Below are 15,202 nucleotides of genomic sequence, written 5' to 3' on the forward strand. Positions count from 1 at the left end.
TGCCCCGGGTGCGCACCTCGCGTGCACCTTCGTCGGGGTGGGCACCTTGGCTGGGTTTGCCCCGGCTGCGCTCCGAAGCGGGGTTATTGGAGCGCCGCCTCTTTTTTTGTCGGAGCGTTTGGTGGGGTTTCTCGCATTGGCTCTTCCGAGGCCCGGTTGCCACCCTGGCGCGCACGAAGTCGGAAGTAGGGTTAATTGCCCGGGTGCGCACCTTTGCCAGGGTGGGCACCTTACCTGGGCTGCGCACCAGGGCGGGCTCAAGATGGCACGCGCGTTCCGTTTTTTTCACTATCTTTCAAAACGGAAATTTTAAAATCTCCTTTTTTTTTTGCCTTTTCTGGAAATTAGTGAAGGCAGCGCATCAAAGGTGCGCACCTCGCTGCCCACCTTGGTGTGCTCTGAGGTGCGCACCCGGGAGCGCTACGAAGTGTGCTCCAAGGTGCGGCGTGCACGTTGTCGGAGCCCGGTTTGCCCCGGGTGCGCACCTCGCCTGCACCTTGGCCGGGGTGGGCACCTTGGCTGGGTTTGCCCAGGGTGCGCTCCGAAGCGGGGTTACTGGAGCGCCACCCTCTTTTTTTGTCAGAGCGTTTGGTGGGGTTTCTCGCATTGGCTCTTCCCAGGCCCGGTTGTTGGGTGCGCTCCCACCCTGGCGCGCGCGAAGTTGGAAGTTGGGTTAATTGCCCGGGCGCGCACCTTCGCCAGGGTGGGCACCTTGGTGCGCACACCTTGGCTGGGCTGCGCACCAGGGCGGGCTCAAGATGGCACCAGCATTCCCTTTTTCTCACTATCTTTCAAAACGGAAATTTTAAAATCTCGTTTTTTTTTTGCCTTTTATGGAAATTAGTGAAGGCATCGCATCAAAGGTGCGCACCTCGCTGCCCACCTTGGTGTGCTCCGAGGTGCCCACCACGGTGCGCAACGCCGGTGCGAACCCGGGAGCGCCCCGATGTGTGCTCCAAGGTGCGGCGTGCACGAAGTCGGACCCCGGTTTGCCCCGGGTGCGCACCTCGCGTGCACCTTGGTGCGCACACCTTGGCTGGGTTGCGCGGCCTGGTGGGCACCATGGTGCGCACCAAGGAGCGCTCCGAAGTGTGCTCCAAGGTGCGGCGTGCACGAAGTCGGAGCCCGGTTTGCCCCGGGTACGCACCTCGCGTGCACCTTCGCCGGGGTGGGCACCTCGGCTGGGTTGCGCGCCCTGGTGCGCACCAAGGAGCGCTCCGAAGTGTGCTCCAAGGTGCGGCGTGCACGAAGTCGGAGCCCGGTTTGCCCCGGGTGCGCACCTTCGCCGCGGTGCGCACCATGGCGTGCACGAAGTCGGAGCCCGGTTTGCCCCGGGTGCGCACCTCGCGTGCACCTTCGGCGGGGTTGCGCGCCCTGGTGGGCACCATGGTGCGCACCAAGGAGCGCTCCGAAGTGTGCTCCAAGGTGCGGCGTGCACGAAGTCGGAGCCCGGTTTGCCCCGGGTGCGCACCTCGCGTGCACCTTCGGCGGGGTTGCGCGCCCTGGTGGGCACCATGGTGCGCACCAAGGAGCGCTCCGAAGTGTGCTCCAAGGTGCGGCGTGCACGAAGTCGGAGCCCGGTTTGCCCCGGGTGCGCACCTCGCGTGCACCTTCGCCGCGGTGGGCACCATGGCGTGCACGAAGTCGGAGCCCGGTTTGCCCCGGGTGCGCACCTCGCGTGCACCTTCGCCGGGGTGGGCACCTCGGCTGGGTTGCGCGCCCTGGTGCGCACCAAGGAGCGCTCCGAAGTGTGCTCCAAGGTGCGGCGTGCACGAAGTCGGAGCCCGGTTTGCCCCGGGTGCGCACCTCGCGTGCACCTTCGCCAGGGTGGGCACCTCGGTGCGCACACCTTCTCAATGTTTTCTTGCCTTTTCTGGAAATTGGTGAAGGCAGCGCATCAAAGGTGCGCACCTCGGTGTGCTCCGAGGTGCGAACCCGAGAGCGCTCCGAGGTGCCCACGAAGTCGAAAGTCGGGTTAATTGCATTGTTTTCCCCGGGTGCGCTCCGAGGTGCGCAACATCGGCGCGCACCAAGGAGGGCTCCGAAGTGTGCTCCAAGGTGCGCACGATGGCGTGCACCTCTGGTGCGCACGATTCGGAGCTCGGTTTGACCGGGGTGCGCACACCTTGGCTGGGTTGCGCACCTTTTGTGCGCTCCAAGGTGCGCACGAAGTCGGAGCTCGGTTTGCCCCGGGTGCGCACCTTCGCCAGGGTGCGCACCTTGATGCGCACGCCTTGGCTGGGCTGCGCACCTTGGTGGGCGCCATGGTGCGCACCTTTCGTGCGCTCCAAGGTGCGCACGAAGTCGGAGCTCGGTTTGCCCCGGGTGCGCACCTTGGTGGGCGCCATGGTGCACTCCGAGGTGCCCAAGATTGGTGCGCACCAAGGAGCGCTCCGAAGTGCGCTCCAAGGTGCGCGCGAAGTCGAAAGTTGGGTTAATTGTCCGGTTTGCCTCGGGTGCGCACCTTGCGTGCACCTTCGCCAGGGTGGGCGCCTTGGTGCGCACACCTTGGCTGGGCTGCGCACACCTTGGCACCCGCGTTTCCTTCATTTTAAATTTTTTTTTTTTACAATCTCTCAAGTGGGAAATTCTATAATCTCAACTTTTTTTGCCTTTTCAGGAAACTTTTGAATGGAGCGCATCATTGGTGCGCTCCGAAGTGTGCTCCAAAGCTCTCTCCAGCTGCGTGCACCTGCCCCGGCCGCGCACCCGGCCCCGCCCAGCTTCGCTCACCTGTCCCGGGCGTCTGGTGCGGAACCTTAGAGTAAGAAACATCACCGTGCACCTTGGCCAACGTGCGCGACTCGACCGAGCGCGCACTGGCCGAGGTGCACACCGATTTCACCTGGGTGCGCGCGCAGCACCTCGGGCGCACCGGGGTGCGCGCACAACGCCCGGGTTGCACCGTGGCCTGTGTGCTCGGGGCGCCTCGGGTGCGCGCTCGGTGTCGCCCCCCGCGCGCGCGGTAGTGCGGGCAGCGCACCCCGGCCCGGCCCGGCCCCGACGAGAACGCAAACGGGCAAAAGGTTTATTCAAATAGCATTGCGACGCCCGGCGAAAAACTAAAAAAGGGTGCAACACCGGGACTTCCCGGGAGGTCACCCATCCCAGTACTACTCCGGCCCAAGCGCGCTTAACTGCGGAGTTCTGATGGGATCCGGTGCACTAACGCTGGTATGATCGCACCCGTTATGAGCTTGTCGCAGTGTGTACTTAGCAAACCGCGACCCACGTGCGAATCCACCCCGGCCACCCACCCCCGTCGAGGTGCACACCCTCCCTCGCGAAGTGCGCCCCGTTCGCCAAGTGTGAGCCCTGCCCGGGTGCGCGCACCTTGCTAGGGCGTCGGGTGTGCACCCGGCCCGGCCTACGTGCGTGCACCTGGAGGGGGCGTCGTGTGCGTGCAGTGTCCCGTCTGCAACGCGGTGCCCACACACCACCTCGGGCGCAACGACCTGCGCTCACATGTGGGCCGAGTGCACCTTGGTGCATGTTCGGGGCGCCTCGGGTGCACGCTCGATCTTGCCCCGGTGCACCAAGGCGCTCGGTTTGCCCCGGGTGCGCACTTGGTGCAAGGTGGGCACCCAAAATAGGGATCAAGCACCAAAACACAAGTTTCGGGATGCAAAATGGGACCCAAGGACCACAAATGCGTTCCAAGACCCATGATGGGTCCACGAGAACAAAAATGTGTTCCGAGACTTAATAAACAAATATTGGGTTTTAGGAGAAGAAACATGCTCTGATGCCCAAAACGAGAATCGACCCCGAAAAGGCCACAGGCCAAAAGTGGGATGCGAGACAAAAAAAAATGGGACCCGAGGACCAAAATTGGGTTCCCAGGTCGAAGACAGGGCAACCGGACAAGAAACGACCTCTAAGGCTCGAAATGAGTCCCGACGACTAAAACTTGACAAGAAGCACCCATCAGGCACCCAACTCGACACCCATGGGATGCCGACCCACCCGGGCTTCCACCTAGCACACCTTGGCACCCACCCACCCTCGCACCCAACCTCGCACCCAACTTAGCACCTTTGAACCCACATTGGCACTCACCCTGACCCTGGCACCTTGGAACCCACATTGGCACTCACCTTGACCCTGGCACCCACCTTTGCACTCACCTTGGGACCCACCCTGGCTCCCACCTCGGCACCCACCCAGACACCCACCTTGGTTCCTTGGCACCCACCTTGGATCCTTGGCACCCACCCCGACACCCACCTTGGCACGCAACTTGGCTACTTGCCACCCACCTTGGCTCCTTGACGCCCACCCCGACAACCACCCCGTGACCTACCCTGGCTAGGGTTGGTGCACACCCACCCTGGTGCCCACCTTGGCACCCACCCTATGACCCACCTTGGCACGCACCTTAGTACCCACCCCGTTACCCACCCTAGGACCCACCCCGTGACCCACCTTGGCCAGGGTGGGTGCACCCACCCTGGTGCCCACCTTGGCACCCACCCATCCTAGCACCCAGCCTGTGACCGGGCTTGGAACCCAACCTTGCACCCGCACCCGTCTTGGCCAGTGTGGGTGCGCACCCATCCTGGCACCCACGTTGTGACACACCCTTTAACCCACGCACCCTAGCACCCACGTTGGCACCCACCTTGGAACCCAACCTAGCAACTTGGCACCCACCCCGTGACCCACCTTGGCATCCACCATAGCAGTCGCCGACTTGGCACCCACCTCGGCACCCACCTTGACACTTGTGGACCCACCTTGCCACTCACCCTAGCATCGACCCATCCTAGCACCCACCCTGGCACCTTTGCACCCTAGCACTCACCCATCCTAGCACCTAACCTGTGACCCACCTTGACACTCACCCTCGCACCCACCTTGGAACCCAACCTAGCACCCACCCACCCTGACACCAACCCTAGCACCTACCCACCCTTGCACCCACCCTGTGACCCATCTTGGCACCCACCCATCCTACCACTCAACCTATCACCCACCTTCTCACCCACCTTGGCATCCACCTTAGCACCCACCCACACTGGCACCTTGGCACCCACCTCGGGCAAGGTGGGTGCACACCCACCCTGGCACCCAATTTAGAACCCACCGAGCATGTTACCCACCTTGGCACCCACATTGCAGCCCACCCTAGTACCCACCCTATGACCCACATTGGCATCCACACCCTAGCACCCAGGCACCTCGACACCCGCCTTGACACCCACCCTAGCACTGAACCTGTGACCCACCTTGGAACTCACCCTAGAACCCACCCACCCTGTGAACCACCTTGGCATCCACCTTAGCACCCACCCACCTTGGCACCCACTCTAGCACTCACCCATCCTAACACCCAACTTGTTACCCACCTTGGCACCCGCCCTCGCGTCCACCTTGAAACCCACCCTAGCACCCACCCACGCAGGAGCCCACCTTGGCACCCAACCTAACACCCACGCATCCTGGCACCCAACTTGTGACCCACCTTGGAACCCACCCTAGTACCCACCTTTGAACCCACTATATCACCAACCCACCTTGGCACCCACCCTATGACCCTCTTTGGAATCCACCCTAGCACGCACCCACCCTGGCACCCACCATGGAGCGCACCCTAGCACCCACCCACCTCGGCACGCACCTCAACACCCACCTTGGTGTGCGCACTGCGCCAACCTCTCAAAGACCCTATGTGGTGCGCTCCAAAGTGTACACCTTTGGTGCGCTCCAAGGTGCGCACCTTTGGTGCACACCGAGGTGCACACCAAAGTGTGCACCGAGGTGAGCACCAAAGTGCACTCCAGGGTGCACACCAAGGCGTGCACCTTTGGTGCGGTCAATGCAAACGAATTCGGAAGTTGGGGTCGATGTCCTAATCGCTGCTGCAGACTACACGTATGAGAATCGGACAAATAGCTTTATATAGGGGAGGTGTTGCGTTTGATGGGTCGACTCCCCTGGTTGTGTGCACTGCACCAACTTCAAAGACCCTGTCTTGTTTAAGAAGTCAAAAGTTGGGGTGGATGTCCTAATCATTGCTGCAGTCTACGCATGTATGAGAATCAGACAAATAGCTTATATAGGGGAGGTGTTGCATTCGGTGGGTTGACTCCCCTGGTTGTGCGCACTGCGCCAACCTCAAAGACCCCGCATAGCAGAAGAAGTCGGAAGTCGGATTTTGGTGAGCACCAAGGCGTGCACCTTTGGTGCGGTCAACGCAGACGAATTCAGAAGTTGGGGTGGATGTCCTAATCGTTGTTGCAGGCTACACATGTATGAGAATCAGACAAATAGCTTATATAGGGGAGGTGTTGGGTTTGATGGGTCAACTCCCTTGGTTGTGCGCATTACGCCAACCTCAAAGACCTTGTTTTCGTTAAGAAGTCAAAAGTTGGGGTCAATGTCCTAATGGCTCCTGCAGGCTACACATGTATGAGAATCGGACAAATAGCTTATATAGGGGAGGTGTTGGGTTTGATGGGTCGACTCCCCTGGTTGTGCGCATTACGTCAACCTCAAAGACCTTGTTTTCGTTAAGAAGTCAAAAGTTGGGGTCGATGTCCTAATTGCTCCTGTAGACTACACATGTATGAGAATCAGACAAATAGCTTATATAGGGGAGGTGTTGGGTTTGATGGGTTGACTCCCCTAGTTGTTCGCATTACACCAACCTCAAAGACCTTGTTTTCGTTTAGAAGCCGAAAGTTGGGGTCGATGTCCTAATTGCTCCTGCAGGCTACGCATGTATGAGAATCAGACAAATAGCTTATATAGGGGAGGTGTTGGGTTTGATGGGTCGACTCCCCTGGTTGTGCGCATTGCGCCAACCTCAAAGACCCTGCATTGCGGATGAAGTCGAAAGTCAGAGTTTGGTGTGCTACAAGGTGTGGTCGAAGGTGCTCACCTAGGTGTGCACCTTTGGAGCACAGGAAAAGTGCCCTCCAAAAGTGCGCACCTTTGGAGTGCACAAAAGTGCCCTCCAAAAGTGCGCACCTTTGGAGCGCAGAAAAGTGCCCTCCAAAAAGTGCCCTCCAAAAGTGCGCACCTTTGGAGCGCAGAAAAGTGCCCTCCAAAAAGTGCCCTCCAAAAGTGCGCACCTTTGGAGCGCAGAAAAGTGCCCTCCAAAAAGTGCCCTCCAAAAGTGCGCACCTTTGGAGCGCAGAAAAGTGCCCTCCAAAAGTGCGCACCTTTGGAGCGCAGAAAAGTGCCCTCCAAAAAGTGCCCTCCAAAAGTGCGCACCTTTGGAGCGCAGAAAAGTGCCCTCCAAAAAGTGCCCTCCAAAAGTGCGCACCTTTGGAGCGCAGAAAAGTGCCCTCCAAAAAGTGCCCTCCAAAAGTGCGCACCTTTGGAGCGCAGAAAAGTGCCCTCCAAAAAGTGCCCTCCAAAAGTGCGCACCTTTGGAGCGCAGAAAAGTGCCCTCCAAAAAGTGCCCTCCAAAAGTGCGCACCTTTGGAGCGCAGAAAAGTGCCCTCCAAAAGTGCGCACCTTTGGAGCGCACAAAAGTGCCCTCCAAAAGTGCGCACTTTTGGTGCGCACCAAGGCGCTGGTTCGGTCGTTGCAGGCGAGTTCGGAAGTTGGGGTCGATGTCCTGAGCGGAGGTGCAAACTACACAGGTGTCGGAATCGGACAAATAGCTTATATAGGGGAGGTGTATGCTTCGATGGGTCGACTCCCCAGGTTGAGCGCACCGCGCCAACCTCAAAGACCCTACGGTATGGATGAAGTCGGAAGTTGGGTCCGATGACCAATTCGATTAGTAGGTATGCTCATGAGGTCGGAATTTGGGTCCGATGACCTGCCATGTGCAGGAAGGCGAATGTTGACACTGTGCGTTGCAAGGTGCACACCAAGGCGCTGGTGCGGTCTTTTTAGTCGAGTTCGGAAGTTGGGGTCGATGTCCTGATCGGAGGTGCAAGCTACACAGGTGTGGGAATCGGACAAATAGCTTATATAGGGGAGGTGTATGCTTCGTTGGGTCGACTCCCCGGGTTGAGCGCACCGCGCCAACCTCAAAGACCCTACGGTATGGATGAAGTCGGAAGTTGGGTCCGATGACCGATTCGATATGTAGGCATACTCGCGAGGTCGGAATTTGGGTCCGATGACCTGCCACGTGCAGGAAGGCGAATGTTGGCACTGTGCGTTGCAAGGTGCGCACCAAGGCGCTGGTTCGGTCGTTGGAGGCGAGTTCGGAAGTTGGGGTCGATGTCTTGATCGGAGGTGCAAACTACACAGGTGTGGGAATCGGACAAATAGCTTATATAGGGGAGGTGTATGCTTCGTTGGGTCGACTCCCCGGGTTGAGCGCACCGCGCCAACCTCAAAGACCCTACGGTATGGATGAAGTCGGAAGTTGGGTCCGATGACCGATTCGATATGTAGGCATACTCGCGAGGTCGGAATTTGGGTCCGATGACCTGCCATGTGCAGGAAGGCGAATGTTGGGACTGTGCGTCGCAAGGTGCGCACCAAGGCGCTGGTGCCGTCGTTGCAGTCGAGTTCGGAAGTTGGGGTCGATGTCCTGGTCAGAGGTGCAAACTACACAGGTGTGGGAATCGGACAAATAGCTTATATAGGGGAGGTGTATGCTTCGATGGGTCGACTCCCTGGGTTGAGCGCACCGCGCCAACCTCAAAGACCCTACAGTATGGATGAAGTCGGAAGTTGGGTCCGATGACCGATTCGATACGTAGGCATATTGGCGAGGTCTGAATTTGTGTCCGATGACCTGCCATGCGCAGGAAGGCGGAATTTGGGTCCGATGACCGAGTTGATGGCGTGCCATGCGCAGAAAGGCGGAATTTGGGTCCGATGACCGAGTTGATGTTGATGGCCCGCCATGCACAGGAAGGCGGAATTTGGGTCCGATGACCGATTTGAAGGCGTGCCATACGCAAAAAGGCGGAGTTTGGGTCCGATGACCGAGTTGATATTGATGGCCCGCCATGCGCAGGAAGGCGGAATTTGGGTCCGATGACCTGACATACGCATGGAGTCCGACTCGGGGGCCGATGTTCGATTCGATGACTTGCATTGTGGGTAAAGTCGGAAGTTGTGGTCTTTGACCCGATTCGATGACCAGACTTCGGCTGCTTGAGAATCGGACAAATAACTTATATAGGGGAGGTAGTGTTCTCGAGCATCCTCCCCCCGTGCCCGTTTATGTCGATTGATGCTGGTGCTCGACTGGTTGGAGCGCTCGGATGCAAAAATCTTGCACCAGGATTTATCGATTGTGATGGACACGGCAAGTCTCCTGATTGCTATGCAGGAGCTCATCGTGAATCTCTATGCGGCCTTGGTATGGACTCGACCTGCGGAATGGTTCGGCAATGGTAGTCGCTCCAACACGTCCTTGCAATGGCCACAGAGGTGATTCGACTAGAGCTCCAGTCTAGCTTTTGGGTTGCTTGGCGGACTGGTATAGCCGCGATCGAGTTCCGGCCATGAACGTTTTAGATAGCTCTTGGGCTTTCTGGGACGGAAGTCGGAAGTTTGGGCTGTTGTCCGATTTGATGACCATTCTTCGGATGTGTGAGAATCGGACAAATAACTTATATAGGGGACTGTGTTGTCTCACGCAGCCCCCTCCGTGCCCCTCTATCTCGACCGATGTTGGTGCTTGAAAGGGTTGGGATCGCTCGGATTTATAAACGTGCACCACCATTTGTCGAGTGTGAGGGACGCGGCAGGTCTCCTAAATGCTATGCGGGCGCTCTCTGAGAATCTCTATCCGGCCTCGACACAGACTAGTCTTGCTGAATGGTTTGGCACTGGTAGTCGATCCAACACGTCGTTGTTGTGGCCGCCTAGGCGATTCGATTCGAGCCCCCGTCTAGCTTTTGGGTTGCTTGGCGGATTTTGCCCTATCCGCAAGTGAGCTCGGTCCCTAAACGTTCGAGAAACCCGATTGCTATGCGCCGACTCTCTTTCTTGCGAGCCTCCATCTAGCTTTTGGGTCTCTACGGAACGGAAGTCGGAATCTGGGACCGTTGTTTGATTCGACGAGGCAGACTACGGTTGTGCGAGAATCGGACAAATAACTTATATAGGGGAGGTGTTGACTGGAGCATTCTCCCCCGTGCCCCTCTAACTCGACCAATGCTGGCGCTCGAACGGTGGTAGCGCTCGGATTTTCATTGAGCGCCAGCATTGGTCGATTTAGAGGGGCATGCGAGATTCCCGAATGCTATGCGAGGGCTCTAACGGAAATGTCTATTGGTTTCGGTATGGATGCAATTGCGAGTGGTTCGGCAAAGGTAGTCGTTCCGATGCGTCCATGTCGTGGCCAAATCGATAATTCGATTTGAGCCCTCGTATAGCATTTGGGTCTCTCGATGTGATTCCGCATTCCAGTCCCTTTGGGCACTGCTTGAGCCGCATCCCAGGGGGTTCCCTTCCCAATAATCTGCCTCGCAACCCGATTGCTATGCGGTGAGGCTCCTCGGCCGCCTCGGAACTATCTGTGTATCAGACGCATCGCGGGATAAGGGGTTGGCAACGGTAGTCGCCCCAAGCGCGTCCGATGCTTGGACCATTCCGAGGCGGCCCTGAAGCCTCTTCCGTCTAGCCGTTGGGTCCTTCTCGCCGCATCCCTCGCCTCGCACCCCGATTGCTATGCGGTGAGGCTCCTCGGCCGCCTCGGAACTATCTGTGTATCGGACGCGTCGCGGGATAAGGGGTTGTCACTGGTAGTCGCCCCAAGCGCGTCCGATGCTTGGACCATTCCGAGGCGGCCCTGAAGCCTCTTCCGTCTAGCCGTTGGGTCCTTCTCGCCGCATCCCTCGCCTCGCACCCCGATTGCTATGCGGTGAGGCTCCTCGGCCGCCTCGGAACTATCTGTGTATCGGACGCGTCGCGGGATAAGGGGTTGTCATTGGTAGTCGCCCCAAGCGCGTCCGATGCTTGGACCATTCCGAGGCGGCCCTGAAGCCTCTTCCGTCTAGCCGTTGGGTCCTTCTCGCCGCATCCCTCGCCTCGCACCCCGATTGCTATGCGGTGAGGCTCCTCGGCCGCCTCGGAACTATCTGTGTATCGGACGCGTCGCGGGATAAGGGGTTGTCACTGGTAGTCGCCCCAAGCGCGTCCGATGCTTGGACCATTCCGAGGCGGCCCTGAAGCCTCTTCCGTCTAGCCGTTGGGTCCTTCTCGCCGCATCCCTCGCCTCGCACCCCGATTGCTATGCGGTGAGGCTCCTCGGCCGCCTCGGAACTATCTGTGTATCGGACGCGTCGCGGGATAAGGGGTTGTCACTGGTAGTCGCCCCAAGCGCGTTCGATGCTTGGACCATTCCGAGGCGGCCCTGAAGCCTCTTCCGTCTAGCCGTTGGGTCCTTCTCGCCGCATCCCTCGCCTCGCACCCCGATTGCTATGCGGTGAGGCTCCTCGGCCGCCTTGGAACTATCTGTGTATCGGACGCGTCGCGGGATAAGGGGTTGTCACTGGTAGTCGCCCCAAGCGCGTCCGATGCTTAGACCATTCCGAGGCGGACCCGAAGCCTCTTCCGTCTAGCCGTTGGGTCCTTCTCGCCGCATCCTTCGCCTCGCACCCCGATTGCTATGCGGTGAGGCTCCTCGGCCGCCTCGGAACTATCTGTGTATCGGACGCGTCGCGGGATAAGGGGTTGTCACTGGTAGTCGCCCCAAGCGCGTCCGATGCTTGGACCATTCCGAGGCGGACCCGAAGCCTCTTCCGTCTAGCCGTTGGGTCCTTCTCGCCGCATCCCTCGCCTCGCACCCCGATTGCTATGCGGTGAGGCTCCTTGGCCGCCTTGGAACTATCTGTGTATCGGACGCGTCGCGGGATAAGGGGTTGTCACTGGTAGTCGCCCCAAGCGCGTCCGATGCTTGGACCATTCCGAGGCGGACCCGAAGCCTCTTCCGTCTAGCCGTTGGGTCCTTCTCGCCGCATCCCTCGCCTCGCACCCCGATTGCTATGCGGTGAGGCTCCTCGGCCGCCTTGGAACTATCTGTGTATCGGACGCGTCGCGGGATAAGGGGTTGTCACTGGTAGTCGCCCCAAGCGCGTCCGATGCTTGGACCATTCCGAGGCGGACCCGAAGCCTCTTCCGTCTAGCCGTTGGGTCCTTCTCGCCGCATCCCTCGCCTCGCACCCCGATTGCTATGCGGTGAGGCTCCTCGGCCGCCTTGGAACTATCTGTGTATCGGACGCGTCGCGGGATAAGGGGTTGTCACTGGTAGTCGCCCCAAGCGCGTCCGATGCTTGGACCATTCCGAGGCGGCCCCGAAGCCTCTTCCGTGTAGCCGTTGGGTCCTTCTCGCCGCATCCCTCGCCTCGCACCCCGATTGCTATGCGGTGAGGCTCCTCGGCCGCCTTGGAACTATCTGTGTATCGGACGCGTCGCGGGATAAGGGGTTGTCACTGGTAGTCGCCCCAAGCGCGTCCGATGCTTGGACCATTCCGAGGCGGCCCCGAAGCCTCTTCCGTGTAGCCGTTGGGTCCTTCTCGCCGCATCCCTCGCCTCGCACCCCGATTGCTATGCGGTGAGGCTCCTCGGCCGCCTTGGAACTATCTGTGTATCGGACGCGTCGCGGGATAAGGGGTTGTCACTGGTAGTCGCCCCAAGCGCGTCCGATGCTTGGACCATTCCGAGGCGGACCTGAAGCCTCTTCCCTCTAGCCGTTGGGGCTTTCTCGCCGCATCCCTCGCCTCGCACCCTGATTGCTATGCTGTGAGGCTCCTCGGCCGCCTTGGAACTATCTGTGTATCGGACGCATCGCGGGATAAGGGGTTGGCAGTGGTAGTCGCCCCAAGCGCATCCGATGCTTGGACCATTCCGAGGCGGCCCTGCAGCCTCTTCCGTCTAGCCGTTGGGGCCATCTCGCCGCATCCCCCACCTCGCACCACGATTGCTATGCGGTGAGGCTCCTTGGCCGCCTCGGAACTATCTGTGTATCGGACGCATCGCGGGATAAGGGGTTGTCACTGGTAGTCGCCCCAAGCGCGTCCGATGCTTGGACTATTCCGAGGCGGCCCTGCAGCCTCTTCCGTCTAGCCGTTGGGGCCATCTCGCTGCATCCCCCACCTCCTCGGCCGCCTCGGAACTATCTGTGTATCGGACGCATCGCGGGATAAGGGGTTGGCAGTGGTAGTCGCCCCAAGCGCGTCCGATGCTTGGACTATTCCGAGGCAGCCCTGCAGCCTCTTCCGTCTAGCCTTTGGGGCCATCTCGCCGCATCCCTCGCCTCGCACCCCGATTGCTATGCGGTGAGGCTCCTCGGCCGCCTGGGAACTATCTTCGTATCGGACGCATCGCGGGATAAGGGGTTGTCACTGGTAGTCGCCCCAAGCGCGTCCGATGCTTGGACTATTCCGAGGCGGCCCTGTGGCCTCTTCCGTCTAGCCGTTGGGGCCATCTCGCCGCATCCCCCACCTCGCACCCCGATTGCTATGCGGTGAGGCTCTTCGGCCGCCTTGGAACTATCTTCGTATCGGACGCATTGCGGGATAAGGGGTTGTCACTGGTAGTGGCCCCAAGCGCGTCCGATGCTTGGACTATTCCGAGGCGGCCCTGCAGCCTCTTCCGTCTAGCCGTTGGGGCCATCTCGCCGCATCCCCCACCTCGCACCCCGATTGCTATGCGGTGAGGCTCCTCGGCCGCCTTGGAACTATCTTCGTATCGGACGCATCGCGGGATAAGGGGTTGTCACTGGTAGTCGCCCCAAGCGCGTCCGATGCTTGGACTATTCCGACGCGGCCCTGTGGCCTCTTCCGTCTAGCCGTTGGGGCCATCTCGCCGCATCCCCCACCTCGCACCCCGATTGCTATGCGGTGAGGCTCCTCGGCCGCCTTGGAACCATCTTCGTATCGGACGCATCGCGGGATAGGGGGCTGTCACTGGTAGTCGCCCCAAGCGTGTCCGATGCTTGGACCATTCCTAGGCGGCCCTGAAGCCTCTTCCGTCTAGCCGTTGGGGCCTTCCCGCCCCATCCCTCGCCTCGCACCCCCGATTGCTATGCGGTGAGGCTCCTCGGCCGCCTTGGAACCATCTGTGTATCGGACGCATCGCGGGATAAGGGGTTGGCACTGGCAGTCGCCCCAAGCGCGTCCGATGCTTGGACCATTCCGAGGTGGCCCTGAAGCCTCTTCCGTCTAGCCGTTGGGGCCTTCCCGCCCCATCCCTCGCCTCGCACCCCGATTGATATGCGGTGAGGCTCCTCGGCCGCCTTGGAACTATCTGTGTATCGGACGCATCGCGGGATAAGGGGTTGGCACTGGTAGTCGTCCCAATCGCATCCGATGCTTGGACCATTCCGAGGCGGCCCTGCAGCCTCTTCCGTTTAGCCGTCGGGGCCTTCCCGCCGCATCCCTCGCCTCGCATCCCGATTCCTATGCGGTGAGTCTTCTCGGCCGCCGCGGAACTATACCTGTTATTGCTACTGCATCCTTCGGCTGGTAACCTCCTCTGCCGCCTTGGAACGTTCTCTTTGTCGGACGCGTCGCGGGATAAGGGGTTGGCACTGGTAGTCGCCCCAAGCGCGCCCGATGCATAGACCGCTCCGAGTCGACCTTGCTTTCAGCCTCTCACATGCATAGACCTCTCTGAGTCGACCCTGCAGCCTCTCACGTTTAGCCTTTGGAATCTCGCCTCACAACATGATTGCTATCCTTGATGCATCCCTTGCCTCGAGCCCTGATTGCTTTCTTGGCTGCATCCCTCCTCTCCTCACAGCCCGGTTGTCATCACTGCTTCATCCGTCGCTTCATGCATTCTGGCTGCTGGGCCCTTCCCACCGCACACCTCGATTGCTATCTCTTCTGCATCACACACCCCGATTGCTATCTCTGCTACATCCCTCGGCTCTCACTTCTGCATCCTTCGCCTCACACCTCGATTGCTATCAATGCTGCATCCGTAACCTCACACCCCGATTGCTATGCGGGGAGGCTCCTTGGCCGCCTTGGAAATTTCTGTGTGTCGGACGCACCGCGGGATAAGGGGTTGGCACTGGTAGTCGCCCCAAGTGCGCCCGATTCTTAGACCGCTTCGAGGTGACCTCGTAGCCTCTTTCGTCCAGGCTTCCTGCCTTCAACGCCCTTTTTACACCTCGATTGCTATGCGCGGGCTCGTTGGCGTCTATCACCTCTCTGCGAAGAGTGGCACGATGATTGTTGGGGTAAATCGTAGCAGTCCGATCTCTGGCCTTGGGCCATTGTGAGGGCTGATCGATTTCCTGTGCGCATCTCGTGTTCGCCCAGTAACA

General features: G+C 59.7%; 1 non-coding gene across 1 annotated transcript; it reads right to left on the reverse strand.

Annotated features, from left to right (window-relative positions):
* Nucleotides 1–3,069: 3,069 nt before the first annotated feature.
* LOC131867782 (5S ribosomal RNA) lies at nt 3,070–3,188 on the reverse strand. Its single transcript, XR_009366314.1, has one exon. It is a non-coding gene; the product is annotated as a 5S ribosomal RNA (ribosomal RNA).
* Between the last annotated feature and the right edge of the window lie 12,014 nt (nt 3,189–15,202).

The sequence above is a fragment of the Cryptomeria japonica genome, unplaced genomic scaffold (genome assembly GCF_030272615.1).
Source record: "Cryptomeria japonica unplaced genomic scaffold, Sugi_1.0 HiC_scaffold_184, whole genome shotgun sequence".
Taxonomy (NCBI): domain Eukaryota; kingdom Viridiplantae; phylum Streptophyta; class Pinopsida; order Cupressales; family Cupressaceae; genus Cryptomeria; species Cryptomeria japonica.